Raw genomic sequence first — 17628 nt, forward strand, 5'->3', positions numbered from 1 at the left:
TTTAGCAAATGGGAAAAGTATTTTTAATCTTTTTTAATGCCCCCCTTAGTCTAGGCATATGACTTATGTATTTCTAGCTATGACTTAAGGGGATGACTTGGGGTGATAAAGTATTATTTTATGTCATAAGGTTGGGCGATTTATTGTTGAGGAATTGTTTCCAATAAAGTGAAATATTAATAAGGCAAGATGGACGCCTTATGGGAAATAAGTTAATTTTATAATATATTTCACTTATCTACCTTGGATGCCACATTATTATTTTATTACCATTTTTTATAAAGTATATTTGCTTCTATGTGAAGGTCGACTTGGAAAGGAGGGGAAATGAAATGTAAATTTCAAATTAAGGTCAAATTAGTGTGCATTTGGGTTTGGCGTTCATTTGGAGGGAATGTAAATTTAAATTTGGAGACACCAAGGTTATAAATAAGAGTGTTGGGCTCTTGTTCTGGTATCCATGAATATTTTGTAACGAAGTGTTGCTAAATTTGTGCCAGACTTGTGCTTTGAAGTTGAGAGCTTTCTAGCTTGTGTCAGTTTCGTGCTTGAGAGATAGTACCTAGCTGATTAGAGAGACTATCTCTCATACAAAGGAATAGATTGAGCTATATTGAGATGGATTTTGGTGATGCTTTTTCATTTTTCTGATATTTTGGGGTGTTTTGTGAGCTTCCAGATTGCTGGTTTATTGTGGAGCTGAAAGTGAAATTCAATCATAAGTCTTCGAGAGGGGTTTTGTTGCTTCTGGGTATTCTCTCTATGTTTTCCTTTGGCCTAGGCAATCCTTTTTGCAAATTTTCAGAGGTTTTAATGTAGATTTGAATTTTGTAGTGAAGTTCGCCCTCTCTCCCAGGCTGTACCATGCCCGTGGCTGCATTGGGAAGCATGCAATATATGCTAGGTGAGATTTTCTGCTTGTTATGGGTTGGCTTTTTGGCGTCTCCTCTCTAGCCTTCTTCAGCATTTGATTTCAAGCCTATCCATCGAGTTTTGGAGGAGTTATGAGCATTTTAGTGAGTTTTTTTGTTGCTAGTTTCTATTTTCAGTTTGCATTTTAAGTATATCAAATTTAGTGTTTGGAGTTTGGGGGGTTGTTTCTTTGGTGGAGAGTCTCTTGAAACTTGAGAATAACATTGGATATCATTTGTAGCTATTGGATAGCAATACCTCTTGAATTTGCAATTCATGTTACTCATTGTAATGCTGATTTGTAGTACTAACAACAACTTCATTATGAATTGTTTCTTAAATGCCCACTGAATAAGTGGAAGAGGCTGGCTTCACCACCTTATTTACAAGATGGTTACATTCTCCCTTGCTGAGAAGCATTAACCACAAGATGTATTGAAGGAGCTTTGATCAATTTAAAAAATCATGACAAGTATTTATACATGCGAAAGATGTACAATAAAGTAATATTTATAAATTATTTTCACGTAATACAAACACTAAATGAAAATATTAACTATTTATTTAGAGACAAGAAAATAGATGGATGCTTCACAAACTCTCAAAGTGCTTGCGTTGTCAATAACAAATTGCTCAGATAGCTCTACTTCTGCTTTTGCTTCTTTTCATATTGTACTTTGGTCCTCCTGCTGAATAAGTGGTTGAGTGATAGTTTGGTTATAGAGGTTGACTATGCCGCCTATCTCTATTTTATATTGTACTCCTCTCCTCTCACTGAATAAGTGGTTGAGTGATAGTTTGTTATTCCTAGTCCTCCCACTGAAAAGTGGTTGAGTGATTGTCATTTGTTTAATTTAGTCCTCCCGCTGGACAAGTGGTTGAGTGATTGTTTTACTTTTAAAATTTCCTTTCAGTGCAAGTTTTTGATTATCCTAACCTTAACAGGTGAATCTTGTTGTGTTAAAATAAAATAAAATAAGGGGGACATTTCAATCTGCCATCCCTAATCCTTCATTGGTAAAAAGATTGCTAAAGTATCTAACCAACTCATCATTAATATCTTTCTTTTCTCTAAGCATTAGGCCATTAGCATTTTTAATGAGAAAATTTTACTACTACATCTTCTAGCTTTGATTGAATTGTGGAAAATTTTTGTATTACGGTCACTTTCTTTCAACCACATTTGTCTGGATTTTTGTCACCAATAAATTTCTTCTCTTGCAAGAATCTCATAATAATTTACTTTTAACCTTTTTCCCTCAAAGTCTATCTCTTCCATGCCATTTTGAATGATCTTTGAATTGAGCCTTTCTAAATCTTCTTCTAGTTGGAGTTTTTCAGCAAAAATGTGTTTAAACTGTTCCCTATTCCACTTTTCAAACATTCCTTGAGAAATTGTAACTTTTTGAAAAAAATAAAAGTGAAACTTCTAGATCTCTCTGGAGCATTATGCCACCAATCTGAAATAAGGTCCCTAAAATCTTCCACTCTAAACCACATCTTTTCTAACTTGAATGGACACCGAGCAAGGGCCTCATCATCATGAATTCTCAGCCTAATGGGAAAGTGATCAGAGCCAGTAAGAGGAAGGATTTCAGCCTTGTACAACCATGGAGTCCCAGCCCAATTTCCAGCCACCATGAAGTGGTCAAGTTTTTCAGCAATGTTCAAGAATCCTTATCTGTGGTTAATCCAAGTGAATTCCCCCACTTTTAAATTTATTTCCATAATACCATTATCATTCTCAAAATTATTAAAGTCCTTCTGGACTTGGCCAAACCATCCTTTGCCACCTTTCTTGTCTAAGGGTTTCAGTGTGGCATTGAAATTGCCACCCAAAATAATAACATCATTACCATACTCTTGAACCACCCCAAAAATTGTCCTCCACAATTCTCTTTTACCATTTGTACTAGTAGGACTATAAATATTGAGGAGAAAAAAGCTTTTATGGAGAGCTTTAGAGTGGAAATTAACTAGCTGCCATTGCTTATCTTGCTTCACCTATTGGGCCACCACCGTTGAAGCATTCCACAACACTCCAATTCCCCTAGAAGCACCATCCACATTCACAAAAAAGGCTTCCCAAAATATACAACTTCTTTACAAAGATGTTAATTTCTTCACCCTTCAATTTGGTTTCTTGAAACAGAATCACATTTGGTCGAGCTTGATCAAGACATCTCTTGATCATCCACCTTTTGTTAGGGGCATTTCAACCCCTAACATTCCACAATAAGATCTACATGGCTCTCAGGAAAAGGCACAGCATTTTTCGGATCTAAGTTTACTTTGCCCCTTTGCACTCCCTGCCAACTCCAACTTTATTTTAATCAATTTGGGACCTCTTTGTTTTTTTCCCCGATCGTCACTTTGTCCTTGCTTGATTTTGTTTGACACAAAGTGTGCTTTTCCAAAATCCCTTCTTGATCTTGAAGGCCCAAAATATCTTCCTCCTTGTTGACCTCCAACTCCATCACTTTGTTGGACATCTCTCTTGGACAAACTTGTGAATCTTTGCTTTCTTCCAAAGTCATGTCCAGATTTTTAATAGGAGAGATTTGAATGTCTTTGAAAGGAGTATCCTCCACATTACCATCTTGTTGTCCATGTGCAAAGCTGGACACCATCATCCATCTATCACAACCCACTTCTTCCTCCCAATGTCTAAGTTCACTATGAATCAGAGCTTGATTTTTGGAATTGGCCCCTTTTCAAGGGTCGGTGCATGAGTAACTTCCCCTACCAAGCCATTACTAGTACCCTTCTATTGGGTCTCAATCCTCTCAATATTCTTGGCAGACAACTTCATTTGGTCATTCCCCTCCCAGATTGGAGATGCCATCAAAGAGTTATCTCCTATCTCACTCCTATTTTTCATCAGAGTGCTATCTTTAGTTTTCTCTACGTTCACTTCACCCACAATGTTTTTAGGCATTTATGCTCTCATCAGAGTATTATGTTCTACTGTCGGCTGATCTTGAACCCTAGCTTCGTCATTCTGGTCAACTTGGGCTACATTGTCTTCTAGGCCACCATTAATCTTTACTAGTCTATCTGTTAGACTATCCTTCTGTTGGAATATTTGTCATTGATGTCAAAGGCTTGCTGAGTGTGCTAAGTTGTTGTTTATGAATTTTAGTTGAGTTGCCTATGTGCCTGGTTGGTTGAGCTCCTTGTGTGCCTGGTTGAACAGCTTGAGTTGCTTAGTTACTTGCTTAGGTGCTTGTATGCTTGCTAGAGTTGGTTGCTTGAGTATCTACTTGCCTACCTCTTTACCATATCATATTTTATGTCATGAATGAGTTGAATATTCTACATGCCATGTAAGATTTGAATAGTCAAAAGGATCAAGTTTTTAGTGGAATTAATGAATTTTTTTTTGGCATATCGTGGGTAAGCTCATTTTTTTAAGGTTTCCATTTTTTTTGGAATACTATGTGGTGGTCTTAAGTCATGGTGTTCATATTTAAAAAAAAAGGGAGGTCTATGCATTTTAAACGAAGTGAGTGTTGTGCCAATTTGGTGGCATTGACTTTACGAAGTCAGAGGTATGGCTTGAATTTATTATCGCAGCCACAATCTTTGAATAGCATAGTGGTTTGAATTTCTTTTAAATAATTGACAGCAAGCTGGGTGCTTTGGGTGATTATTTTTCACCTCCATTAATTCTGAGTGTGACGACATCTTTAAAATGACAATTGCAAATTTTGCGGAAATAATTTTTTAGAACCATGTTTGTGGCAAATGTTTGAATTTTTGGTCGTGATTTTTATTTCGCTAAGTTTGTAATTTTTAACAAACTTTTGGAAGGTAGTGTTGACTTGTAAAAGCAAGTGATTTTCATGAAATACATTTTTTGGGGGGGATTTTTTTTTTCATAAATGGAAGCCATGTTTTTGTGAACATACCGTCGTGGAGCCTGTGAGGATAGGTGAAGGTAGTTATCAAATTTTTATTGAAGGATGTTTTATTTTTAATTTTTGAACTCCTTTTAGGGGGAGATAAGGCTTATTTTTGTCAGATATATCTGTGCGAGTTTTGGTGGTTTTCAAAAAATTTTAACAATGTGTTCTTTTTTTTGGAAGGAGTGGTATTGAATTGAGAAAAGTGTATCAATTTGTTTTTGATATATTCTATGGAGGTGTTCATATTTTTTGTAGACATGGTCTGTCAAAGGTTGCTCTCTGCAACTTATAATCTTGGTGAGATTGAAATTGTGGCCATTTCTGGAGTGTGAAGTCCTTTTTGCTGTTGTCGTGCGTTGCCTGAATTTTTGAATATATCTCTCAAAATGCAGTGCTAAAGAGATGTCATGAAGTGTTTTGAAGTTGATACATGAAGGATATATAAGCTGACGTGTATAGTTCAAAATTTCTAAAAGGATGCGTGTGTGAGAAATAAGTCACTTTATGTGTTCGATGTTCAAACTGGTGCAACTGGGATTCAATGAGATGTTTTCAGTGAAAGAGATTTTGGTTAGTTTGGAAGGGAATCATTGCTTTTGAAATCTGGAAGAGTTATTTTCTACGATGTCTTTATCCCAATATTGCCTTGTATTTTTGAGATTGGAAGTTATGTCCAAGCAATCTGGAGTTGGTACTCCTATTGAGGTTGGTGACCTGTTATTTCAAAGTTGGTGTTCTTACAGAGGTTGGTACTTCTGCCATGCAGAGTTGGTGCTCTTGGAAGGTTGATCTTTTCACTGAGTTGTAGCTCACTTATGTAACTTGGGTTGCAGCCCATTATTTGAAGTGAATAGAATTCTTTGGTGTCGTGGTTTTTTATCCGAAAGGGTTTTCCATGAGAAAAATATTGTGTTCTTGTTTCATGTTTTGATTACTTTGTTGTCTCCGTTTTAGGTGGTTTCTTGAGTTCTTAAAAGTTATTGAAAAGTTTCAAATATTGATTCACCCCCTCTCAATACTACTTGTGTGCTTCTCACCTTCAAGGTTCCTTTGCGTTTCTTGTTCTTTACACACTCCTTCGTTGAGTGACCCAACTCTTTGCATTTTGCACGAGTCTCCACAATATCTTCCACTTCTATATCCTGCCACAAAAATCCTTCTCCAGAACTTATCTCTATTGTTTTTGATAAAGGAGGAAAGGGCTTCCAAAGTATGCAGATTTTGGCATACATGCTATGTTCTTTCTTATCCAGAGCTTCGCCCGCCTTAAAAAATTTCCCAATCCTATTTCCAATACACTTAAGGGTCTCTAGGTCCCAATATTCATGAGGAAGATTGTATAGTCTTATTTATCCATATTGGGAGCTCCTCAATAGAAGCAAAGTGGTCTAGTCTTGAGTGTAAAAGCACATTCCCCCCATCATAAATGGATTGCTTTCCAGAATACAAACCTTCTCTTGGACACTAATGCATTGGGGAGGGTTTTAAGCTCAAAATCTTTACCCCAATGTTCATCATACCACTTTCTCACCCTTGAGAAAGTCAGCTAGTCCCCAACCCATTTCATGAAAAAGGTTTTTCCTTCAAAAAATTGACCGAATCCCTCCATTCAATATTATCTACATTCAATGAAATCACTCTATTATTCTCCATTCCAATACATACTTGTTTTTTTGGTGGTTTTACTTCCTGGTGCTTCGGCCTCCAAAACTTTCTTTCAATGCTTTTGAAATCTACCTTTGCCCCATTGTGGATCTTTGCATGGCCCCATCTGTTGTGAACAATGCCATTTTTGTCGTCACCATGTTGTAGTACTGAGAAAAACCTAAAGCCCCATTTGTTAGATCCTTCCATTCCCTACCCAGTGGTCTCCACACAGTGTTTCGATTTTGAAAGCCTTGCATTCTACGCCCCCAGTTCAAACCTCCATTCCTACCCCCAAAACCTTTACGAAACCCTAAGGCTCGACCTGGTCTTCGCTCCATGTTAAGAACAAGTAGATTTTTGATAAAAGAAATTTTTTAGTTATGGTTCTAACTTGTGCGTTCTTAACAAAAAATGTTCATTTGGAAAAAAAATGATTAGCATTGGATGCTTTTTAGTTTGGGCTGAGATACAGTTGCTATTGTGATTGCTTGCTGCTACCACCTTTCCCCTTTGAGGTGCTTGGTTTTTTCATGGCTCTGCGTTATAGGTACTAAGTCCTCCATTCCTAATCTATTAAAGACAAAAACTGGTTGCTAAATAATTTTGACATTGCTGCTACTAGTAAACCTATCAAGGATTGAGTGGATCTTCGAGTCAGTAAAAGATGGGGTGAAGTAAGTCTCCACTATAGACATTTTTCTTAGCTATATGGATAAATGGATGTTTGATCTGTTAGAGATAGTGCTTGTGGGAATTTGTTTTGGAGCGTAGTATTCTTCCAAAAGACTAAAGAAATGGGTTGAGAGAGAATAGAGGTCAAAAATCACCGATAACATCGGAATATCCCTTTGTGGTACAAGTGTGTATAGCTTCCTTCTCAAATAAAAGCGATAAAAATATGATTTTTGGGAATGGTCCTTGGTTCTTGGGTCCATGTGGTCTATTGGAACCTAAAATTTGAGACTCCCTATAAGGTCCCTATTTTGGTGCAGTTCCCTTTCCTCCCCTTGTGCTTGTGACACAAGGATACGCTTTCAAGGCTATTGGGAACATGATTGACATCTATAAAATGTAGGTTGAACCCAAAGAAATGAACTGCATAGAGGATTGCAATTCGTATCTTGAGCTAACCATGTAGCGTGTTAGGCTATGAGCTTAATTGGAGTATATTTGAGCACATACACTCTAAGAAGCGTAACAAGTTGTCAATACAAAGGTTGAATGATCTTGTTTATGTTCATTACAACCTTTCACTCTATCATAGACAAATCTTGGGCAAACTTATCTCTCATCACTCTAAAGGAGCTTGATCCACAATCAAATTGGATCACTGAGGTTGAGGATCCCATTTTTAGTGAGGACCTTGCATGGTTTGATTAGGGGGACCTAGAGCAGTCATGGTAGAGGAGGATAGAGCATGGGTAAACCCTTTAGATGTTGGTATCATTGATACACAAGAAATATCATGGCCGCATCATCATTGAGGACCTTTCTTAGACGCCTGCATAGGACTTGCCCTACAATTATGGATGTTGGGATGAGTGTTGTAGGCCCCCCTGAGCCAGACTTATGCTTTTATTTTTTATATTTATTTTTATGCCATTGATTTCATTATACATGAATTTTGTATATAAATGTTATTTCCTTTAACCAAAACCAGCTTTTATACGCATGTGATTGATGTATACTTGTGTATGTGTTTAAAGTAGCTTCTATTTGATTAGTTTATTGTGTCTTTAAAATTTAAATATCGAAGGGTGCATGGTACACATTTTAAATCCTTAAAAATCTCTATATTTCGTGGTTTTTTCAATTTGGTGAGTTTGAGTTTGGGTCAAAAATCAGCTTGCAGAGTTTGATCCTTGTACAAGTCTTGTAACTATGATTAAAATAGTCTATAGCTTTCCCATTGCTATTAGGAGCTGGTACTGCAATGTTTGTCTTGGAAGGATTCCTAGGCTGATTCCTCACAATTCGCTGGGTCTTTGGATCATGTAGTAAATCTCTAATGAAAAGCATTTTTTTTTTCTAAGCTGAATAGGAGGCTCATAAGTTTTGATTGTTCAATAAAGTAAAATATGGCAGTGAATGTGACTTGGTGTATAGACTTAACAAATGACCAATTTATGTATAATTATCTTTTTAACAGATGACCAAATTGTGTACTTTGTGTTTCATTTTCAAACAAATACTTATTCATATACTGGTCAATGCTAATTCCTAAGTATTGGCACATTGAAAATGTTGGACCCTAGCAAATTTTGTGTAATAGTGATTTATTTTGTTATCATGTACAAATGGAATCCAACTACCGGTTAGGTAATTAATCCAAGATTCTATCACCCATGTGCCTTTTGACCATTCAACAAATTTCTAATCAATGCATATTTTTTTGCTATGCCGAATCGGAAGCTGATAAGCTTTGACTGTCTTAGCAAGTTAAATATAATGGTGTTGTGACTTGGTGTATACATTTCACCGTTAGTATAATTATTTATTTCATAAACAACCACTTTGTGTATTATGTTTTATTTCAATCATAGGATGTGTTCCTACCTTGATCAATTTGAATTCCCATGTAAATTTTTGGCCCATTGAAAAACGAAAACCTTGGACCCTAGGATAATTTTGTATAATAGTGACTAGCATTTGTTATTATGCATAAGAAGAAACCAGCTGTCACTTAAATAATTAATGGAGGATTTTATCACCTATGGACCTCATCAATTTCTCTAGTATCGTTTATAGATTGTTACTAGTTGTGGTTTCAGTCATAGTTGAAAAATTCAGACTCGGCAAGGCCTAGAAATGCAATTCAATAAAAATTTGGCAAAAACTCAACAACTTAAAAAAATTCTTAAATTTCATTTGAAACACATTTTTTTGCAAAATTCAATGAGGAGATGCAGAAACACACACACACACAATGAATGAGATTCAAGGTAGTTTCTCTACATTCCTTTCCATTTACTTGGATTATTTAGAATAGTTGTTGAAGTCTAACATGTATATGTTGTTTTTGTGATAACAGGATTGCAATTGTGAAATCACTGGAGCATTTGCATGCCCTTGGAGGTTTGACAGATGAAGGCAAATTATCAGATCCTGTTGGTTTGCAAATGGCTCAGTTGCCTCTCGAGCCTCTTTATGCAAAAGCTATTCTTATTTCTTGTACATTTAAATGTTCAGAAGAAATGTTAACAACTGTTGCCTTGCTTTCAGTTGAGTCTATATTTTTTACACCCCGTAAAAAGATGAAAGAGGTGAGAGTCATAAGTAAGTGATATTCTATATTCCTTTTGTAAGAGTTCGATGTGGATTTATGGTATCTTATGCAGATTATTGGTAAGTAAACACATAAAATTCAATTACATGATAGTTTGAGGGGGAATAACTTGTTTTTATCTGTAGGCAAAAGCAACTGGACAATGCTTATGCAGTTCAGATGGAGATCATATCACTTTAGTGAATATATATAAGGCTTGTTTGGAGGAGGTTCAGAAAACCAAGGATATAAATCATGATGATTACAAAGTCAGTACCCTCAACAAAAATATCCAGAAGTGGTGCAGGTCAAACTTTGTGAATGGTCGTTCTTTTAGTCATGCCATGAATATCCACAGGTATAATATATAGCTTTACTTTTCTAGCATTGTTTACAATTAGAAGCATTGCGGTTATAGTGGAAGTTATTGGCCCATCCTGATATCTAATATCCATGATAATTATAGGCAATTAAAAGGATATGTGCAAAAAATGGGATTGCCTATAATTTCATGTGAAGAAGATTGATGCCTTTGTGCTTCTTTTTTCCTTAATGCAACTCGATGGAACATATAGGTATGGCACTAAAATGAGGGTATCTCTTGTCTGCCTTCAACAAAGTCAAATTCACTTTTCATTGTTCACAATCGTTTATTTGACAGGAGTTTATATTCTTGCAGAGCAATGGCAAATGGCCAAATTGTTTCAATTCATCCCTCTTCTGTTTTGTCAGGGACAAAGCCAAACTGTCTTATTTTTTTTTTGTATTAGAAATCAAGAGTCCAAAAATCGGAGAGTTTATACAAAAAGAGAGTATGGGAGGAAAAGCCTCAACCACCAAACTATGAAACCAAAGAGACCAAGCAAGTAGCATATACAGTTATCTCCTAATCACAAAAATATATGGGGACGCTGAAGAGTATATAGGTTATTATCAAGGGGCACTACTGCAGAACCTCATCATGATCCTCTAGCCATGTGGTCCAACCTTGTTCTTCTTCCATCCAGACCACCTTCTTTCTCTCCAGGATCTGGGAGCACATCTCTATCTTGTTGAAGGGAGGAGGCCCGTTATCCTGTAGTTCCTTTATCAGCTTCTTTACTGCATTATCAAAGGAGGTTTGATTCTCTGCGAGCCTGGCCCATTCATAACCATCTTGCATCTCATAGACAAACATGGTTGCTCTATCGTCTTTGAGGAATCACAGGAGTTTGTTCCTCTCAATGTTCATCAGAAAGCAAACCTGCATAGCAATTTTGTAATGTGTGAGTTTTTTAAAAAAACCAGTAAGTTCCCTTGCATTACCTTGAAACTTCTCCTCATTCCTAAGTTTCCAAATAAACCAAAGTATGAAGGAAGATACAATTTTACAAACTAGGTTAGCATCCTTCCTCAGTCCATGAATAAAACCAGTAATTATATCAAGAGTACAAACATGTTCTGTGATAGAGATTCCAAACATTAACCAAATTTCTCTAGCAAAAGGGTAATCAAAGAAGATGTGGCGCGCGGTCTCAGGTTTTCTGCAAACAGAGCACAGATCATATGCAACCAATTTATTCCTAATAGGTAGTCTGTCCAATATAAGCTGCCACCTAAAGCATTTGACCTTATGGGGGATGGGAGATCGCCATAGCTTCTTAAAGGTTTTTGGCCATGTGTGGGGGTTATGGTCAACGTACCATAGAGTATTAATATGCTCGATCACTGAGGTATCATTATTGAGTAGGTTATAGATAGATTTGGTTTTGATCTTGGGGAGGGTGGAGCCATCCTTCCATAGGAATGTAAGGTACCTATGAGCATCTACATGTGTGCTCCTAGGGAGATTAAAGGGAGTGCATGCATTTTTAATCATGTTGTAGGTCCTCTTATGTGAAGCAGGGAGATCATACTTATTGCTAAGACTCTCCCAGCTGATAAGATTATCATGTTCTAGGATATCCATAAGATACTTAATTCCTTTATTATGCCAGTACTTAGAAGAGCATCCTTGGGTTAAGGCAAGGGGTTTAGAGTTATGATATAGGTTCCACCATATTGACCTTTCACCGTGGAGGGTACTATCACAGTTAATGCTAGAGTTGTTAATAAGTCTACACACATGCTCCCAGGCTTTCCAGATGGATTTAAACACCCAGGTGCCTTGGACAGACACAGGGAAACCGCCTGCAATCAAGTCACTGAGTGGGAAGGCTTTCTAGGATTTGGCAGTCTTGGGAACACCATTTTGTATGTTGTTTCTAATGAGAATTTTCCAAGGTTCTTGTCCTTCCAGTGCATGGAATATCCATTTGGCTGCGAGGGAGATTCCTTGTAGCCTAAGATCCTTGAGGCCCAGCCCACCAATTTTTTTGTCTAAGTGGCACCAGGTCCACTTGACCGCATGAGCTTTCCTTTTTCCCTTGCCATCAGACCATAGGAATCATCTGATAGCCTTTTGGATTTCAAAAACTTGGTAGTTGCTGAACATCCACAAAGAGGAATAGTAAATGTTGTAGGAGGAGAGGGTTTTTTGGCAGACTTGAATCCTGCCAGCAAGGGAGAGGACCCTATTGTCCCACTTGTTGAGCTTTCTATCTATTTTTCCTTTGACTCAACTCCACATGTCTCTGAGAGAGGGAGATATAGAGAAGGGGATACCAATGTATCTGACTATCTTGTTGGGTCCTCCCCATGCATATCCAAACTGCTGAAGCTAGTTGGGAGGTTTATCTTCCCACCCAAGTAGAATGGATTTGGAGCTGGAAATACGGGCGCCAGATGCTCTACCAAAGGTGTCAAGTTTTTAATTAAGGGAATCGATATTATGCCTAGAGATCTTCAAGAACATCGAGGTATCATCGACAAACTAAATGTTGAGCAATTCAGAGTCGTCCGACATCTTAATGCCTTGGACTCTAGGGGATAGGGTGTCATCTCTAAGGAGATAGTATAGGGCATCCGATGCAATGACAAACAGAGCAGGGGCAAGGGGGCAACCCTGCCTAATTGATCTAGAAAGAGGAATAGGCTGGGAAAGAGTCCCATTGACTTCGATCAGGGCAGACGCGTCTCTGAGGAGGATCCGAACATAATCACAAAACTCACTAGGGAAGCCAAAGGCATTGAGCATCATGAGGATGAAGTCCAATTCCACCCTATCATAGGCTTTCTCAAAGTCGACAAGGAACATGGCAGAGTCTTGGTTCAAGGTTTTGGCCCATTCCATGGATTCCTAGCTAGTTACAAGATTCTCCAAGATATACCTACCTTTAATGAATCCAGTTTGGGTAGAGCAGATGAACTTGGGAAGGATCTTCTCAAGGCGAGAGGCTAAGGCTTTGGCTAAGATTTTGTAGGAGACGTTGAGGAGGGTAATTGGCCTCCAGTTTTTTATGAGGGCTTTGTCCCCATCTTTTGGGATAAGTTTAACAATACCCCTATTGATGAACTCCCCCAGGGTGCCAATGTCAAGTGCTTCATTGTAAATACCATAGAGGTCATTAGTGATCTAGTCAATGTTGGTTTTGTAGAATTCAGTAGGACGTCCATCGGGTGGGGCCTTATTATCCTTGAGAGCCTTAATGGCATCAACAATTTCTTGCACGAAGATCCTAGCTTTGAGGAGGAGAGTTTCATTCTCAGAGATTCTATTTGGAATAATGGTACTACATTTAGTTCGAGCATCTTTCAAGGCCTCATTATCCTCTGAGGTAAACAGAGTCTTGTAAAACACTTCAAAGGCCTCTTTGATATCATTGATATCCAAGAGTTCCTTATGTTCTACTGTTATTCTGTCGATTTTTTCTCTAGTCTATTTTTGTTTGAGAAGATTAAAGAAAATTTTGGAGCCTTTATCTCCAAATTTGAGCCAGTGATTACGGGCTTTGATGAAGGCACCTCTGATTTTAACCTATTGATGATTTCTGAGGATATCTCTAGCCTCAGAGACCCATTTGGCCAAGGTAGGGGAGGAGGGTTGCATTTGAATTTCTTGTTCCAGAGAGTGAAGCTGATGAGTAAGGGTTTTCTCTACGTATCTAAAATCCTTAGCTTTTTTCTGGCCAATGGTCTGGAATAATTTCTGCCAGGAGGAAATGTTCCTCTTCCATCTGAGAATGTGGGATTGGGGGTCCTGTGGCTGCAGATTGAAGAGTCTAACTATTTTGATGGCATTTAGGACTTCCTTGTCTTGCAGCAGGGAGGTGTTGAGTAAAAATTTCTTATTGTGAGAGTAGTTAGGGGTGATGGCATTTCTAGTGTTAATGATGGCTAGGATGGGAAAATGATTAGAAAGGGTTACTGGTAAGACTGCCACCGTGTTCCCAAATTGATTAGGGGAGAAGGAGAAGAAGTCCTTATTAATATAAAACCTATCTAGCTTGGAGTAGATTCTATTAGTGCCTTGCTAAAAGTTGCACCAAGTGTACCATAGGTTAGGGGTATCAAGTTTGGTGCCTTCCAAGGGGTCAAACAGCCGCAGTTGTTGTTTAAACCTATCCCAGTGAGGTTTTTATAGACTTTTCCATTCAAAAGGAAGGCCCCTAGCCTTGTCATCTTGGTGTTTAGTCATGTTAAAGTCTCCAGCCATGACCCAGGGGATATTTGGGAGGGATGTTAGCCAATTCCAGAGGGACATTCTTTCCTTATAGTCATTAGGTGCATATATGGAGCATATGCCAAAGCAAGTTCCTTTAACATCTAATGTAGCCTAGGCCACTCTATTACAAGGGGAAGTTCCCTTATCCCTGAGGTAATTTGCCCATTTAGGGGCAATAAGAAGGCCAACTCCTCCCTTTCCTCTCAGGTGGTTGGTGCAAATTTTGATTGCATCTCTCCAAATGAAATCGAGTGTGGTGTCGAGAGAGAACCCAACAACTTTAAGTTCTTGTATCATCAAAAAATCTAAATTTTTATGGTAATCCAGAAATATTTTAATAACAAATTTCTTGTCAGGTGACTCAAGGCCTTGAATGTTCCATGATATGTACTTCATTAGAGAGGAGGATTAAGAAGGCCTGGTAGGGAGACCGTGTTGATCTCCAGGCTTCTTCTTATTTTTGGAGCCCATAGGTCTACCTTTCTTTTTATTCATGGAGTATCCTTTCATAAGGTCCTCATCATCTTCACTATTTTTGGAAGGCTTAGCTTTATTATCTGCATTTCCTCCTATGTTGGACCCAGACAACTGGGAGCCTAGAAAGCCAAGGAGCATCATGCTAGACCAAATGTCATCTAGACCCTTATTGGCATAAATAACTTCTATAACATGATTGTCCTCTATTTCCTTGAGCATAGATGTAGTTGAGGGGTTGGTGGTGCTAACATCAGTGGTAAGTCCTGCAAGTGAAGAGGAGATCAATTGTTTGGGGGTTTTGGATTTGAGAATCATCTTTGTAGGGTTATCACTAATGCTAGCATCATCAACACCATAATTAGGGTTTTCCAGATTTTTGTTTTTAACCACAAAATTGACCGGGGTTTGGGAAGAGTCATTGGTCACTGGGGGGGGGGAGTTTACTATTAGGGGCCAATTGGTTTGTATTATGGACATTAGAGTGGTTATGGTTTAGGGCGTTATGGTGGGTAATTTTCCATCTTCGCTTTCTTGAAGTAACCACTTGAAAGCAGTTAGAGGGAGATTCTTCAGGATCTTTTGAGGGGTCGGAAATAAGGATGAGGGGTTCAGGGACCAAAGGTGCGTGGTCAATATGAATTGGATTTACTTCATTAAGACTGGTGTCGGGTGCCGATATCTCTTCGTTAGCAGAGTGAAGGGGAGTTGAGTTTAGGTCATTATTGGTTTTAGGGTTTACTGAAGTCTCAAATGAATTATTCTTTTGTTTCCTGTGGTTGATGATTGGGCAATTTTTACGAATATGCCCTTCTTTCTTGTAGAGAAAATAGGCATTCAATCCTCCAAGCATTTCAACAGGATAGTCAAAAGTATCTCCATTAATATTTAGGTTTAAACACGGTGGGATGTCAATTCCAGGCTTAATTGAAACAAGCTTTCTTGCATCAAGGTTGGGCACCAAACGAGTAGTCTCATCAATCTGAATTGTTTTTCCAAATGGTTCCATTAATTGGGGAAGAAAACAGCAAAGAAAGGGAGGGACATCCTTGAGGATGACCCATCTGGGAGAGGATAGTGTGAGAACTTCCTCATTAACCACCTCCAGAGACCAGGCTAGGGCTCGAAAGGAGGTATTCCCGACCGTCCAATATTGGCGTTTGAGGGCTTCCAGTTCAGATTCATACAAGTTAAAGAAAATAAGGAAAAGACCTCTTTGTATTTGCCTACAGAACAAAATTTTAAGCCCTAATTACAGTTTCCAAAGATTATTAAACCAATCATCTACGAATTTTCTAGGCGGGCATTTTTGAGCATCAACACAAGCAAAAAAGATGGCAGTGTCACATAGCCTAAGTTTTTTCGAGGCAATTTCATTCAACATTTCAATATTTGGTGAAATGCAAAAGGAGTTCGAGGTAATGTGAGGGCACTTACCATCCTTACTGGGTCCTTCATCTGCAGGATCCTTAAGGAATTGCGCTGACGGGTGGACTCCATTCGTAACCGGGGTGACGGTCTTTGCAAATGAATTTTTTAGGGTTGGGTTTGTCTAAGGGGTAGATTTAGGGCCATTAATGGCACCTCCATCTGACTCTAGCTGGATCAGAAACCAGGGTTGGGTCACACGGGTTGAGCAGATAGGCGGTGGAGTTAAGCGTAATTAAAGTTGCAGAGCAATTAAACCACAAAGTTTTAAAGAAAAGCAAGTGGAAGGGGTAGAGAATGCAAACTAGGTGGAGGAGCTTAACTCCTCCACATCAATGCCGAGGTACCCACATCATCGCCTGAATGCCTCAATTCTGCTTCCACCCTCAGGGAGAAATCGTATCAAGGACGAAAATACGCAGTCTCCCTATAAATATCTTTTATACAATCCATCCTTCCAAACTATCTTATTTTCAATGAATTAGTTCGCATTAATCAGAATTATATTCTCAATATTACATGAATTGATGCACCTTGGTTGCCAGAACTTGCTCCTCAGTTCTATGCATCTAGAGATGGATGCTGACTGCTGCATCAACTAGAGTAGAGGGCTACACATTCTGAGTTAAAAGTCTGAATCTTCCAAGTTGTCAAGGACTTAAACTGCACCCATTGCAAAACAGATTCTATCAATTTCCAGTTTTGGTAGCTGTTATAGTCTTTAATTTGATAACAAAAAAATTCAAATATCTTGGATGCACAACATCCATCATTCTATAATTTTCCATGCAGGAATGAAAGCATTTTGATACAAATATGAGGGAGCATAAATTGAAGGAGAAAATCTTAGTTTCCTACAACTTTGAAACTCTTTCATGCCACTTATGACAACACATCTAGTGAGATTTGAGTAATTTTTGGCAAAGATGCATGTTTATGTATTTGTGCTGATTGGCACATTTATGTTCATGGGTGGAATTTCAAGGGCATATTGGAACCTTTGTGGCTTCTATTATTATATTCTACACAAGTAATATATAAATGTATATTAAATGGAAACCTAAAGAAACTGAAGATGGGCATGAATTGATCAAGGAGAAACCCAGTTCAACAAAGGGTCCAAGAGAAAGGGAATTGGCACCCATTCACACATACCAGACCCTTGTGCGTATGGGCCTTTTGAAGACCCTTTTGTTAGGTCCCAGAGACAAATGAGAGGGGGGGGGGGAGGGGGGTGAATCAGTTGTCTTAATAAATTCAAACCAAAAACTAATTAACCAACTTAATGCTCAATATCGGCAAACCAGTTAAGTATGCCGGTAGACAGTGTTAACAGTAAATTACTATACCAGTAAGGATTAATGCATGAAAATAAAACATAAAGTCATCCACAACACATGACACCAATATTT

The 17628-nt window shown here is 38.2% G+C and overlaps 1 pseudogene; it reads left to right on the forward strand.

Annotated features, from left to right (window-relative positions):
• Positions 1 to 16739, forward strand: part of LOC131060454 (pre-mRNA-splicing factor ATP-dependent RNA helicase DEAH10-like) — a 125605-nt pseudogene extending 108866 nt beyond the window's left edge.
• The last annotated feature ends 889 nt before the right edge of the window (positions 16740 to 17628 follow it).

The sequence above is a fragment of the Cryptomeria japonica genome, chromosome 2 (genome assembly GCF_030272615.1).
Source record: "Cryptomeria japonica chromosome 2, Sugi_1.0, whole genome shotgun sequence".
NCBI classification, from domain to species: domain Eukaryota; kingdom Viridiplantae; phylum Streptophyta; class Pinopsida; order Cupressales; family Cupressaceae; genus Cryptomeria; species Cryptomeria japonica.